The following is a 1,316-nucleotide window of genomic DNA, read 5'->3' on the forward strand; positions in this document are numbered from 1 at the left end:
CATGACAAGAAAAGCAAAGATTATCTATTTAAAATTTTGAACAATTTTGATTTTATAAGGTTTTTCATAAAACCACTACTGAAGGGAGTTAATTAATTGACATTTTTATCAGTTGCTTTGCTAAGGTCAAGGAAATTCAGCCTTAAATAAATAATATAGAGAGGTTTTATGAAAGACTTCATAAAAGCAAAGTTGTTCAAAATTTAAAATATATAATCTTTGCTTTTCTTGTCATGATTATGCGGCAACTCCTAGGGGTGAAAATTGAATTTGAAATTTTCAAATCTAATTTTCTTAAAAAGACCCCACTGAAATATTTTGGTTTTACCTGGAATCATCATGGTTTTATGTCTAATTTCACCATACATAGGTCCCAGAGCTCGGCTTCTTACTTTTTGTGTAGCCTGACATGTTATATAATAAAACACCATTTTATGAGGAAGACTTTTTTTTGCTACTTCAATATCCGGTAATCTGCCGGATATCCGGTCCAACCCTAGATAATTTTATGTTGGTATTTTACGTGCGCACATACGTAGAAACGGATAGATGTACCAACAGGGGGCGACGTCCGTAGTGTCCCAGATTCATTTGGCGATTGAAAAACAAGTACAAGTACCAGTTTATGTTAACTTACTCAAACGGACGGATTGTCCCTCGAGTCCCAGATTTAAAAATTATTCTAGCTCTTCTGTAAAGTGTTCAGCTATATTACTTAGACGAACAGACATACGATTGGATATACGTTAAGTATGACAGGATACGGACGTCTGTAGTGTAATCATATCTATTGAGATAAAGCACTGGGAATTTTGAAATATTAATATTTTCTAGATGGTATTTAACCAATCTAAAGAAAACTTTGTTATCTGACTGAGATTCGTGTTCTTCAGGCTTCCAGCTAACTCTGGACATGTTAAAAGTAAAAACAAGGAATATTTGCTGTGCAAGTAAAACGGCAGTTATAGTAAAAAGGTCGTCTTTTCAAAGAAGCGTTGCCCCCCAAAATCAAGATAAATCAGCTGAAATTATCAACAATTTTTTCGAATTAACTCAGGTGTTAGATAAAGAAGCAGAGTACAATGTCTTCAATTATGCTTTACTAGCTCCAATCTAATAATTATTGTTATTTTCAATTTATATACAATAGCGCAGTACTTAAAGATAAACGTGTTATCTTAAAGCTAAATATTCAAACTTCACACCATGCAATTAGCCAAAAGCAAAACTCGATGCATTTAGTTGAATCTCAAAGGATCAAATTTGACTTGAGTCAACTTTCTGCGTGTTAATAAAAATCAAATCACACAAAAATG

This window comes from Acartia tonsa, chromosome 1 (genome assembly GCF_053477335.1).
Source record: "Acartia tonsa isolate MP-2025a chromosome 1, ASM5347733v1, whole genome shotgun sequence".
Lineage (NCBI taxonomy): Eukaryota > Metazoa > Arthropoda > Copepoda > Calanoida > Acartiidae > Acartia > Acartia tonsa.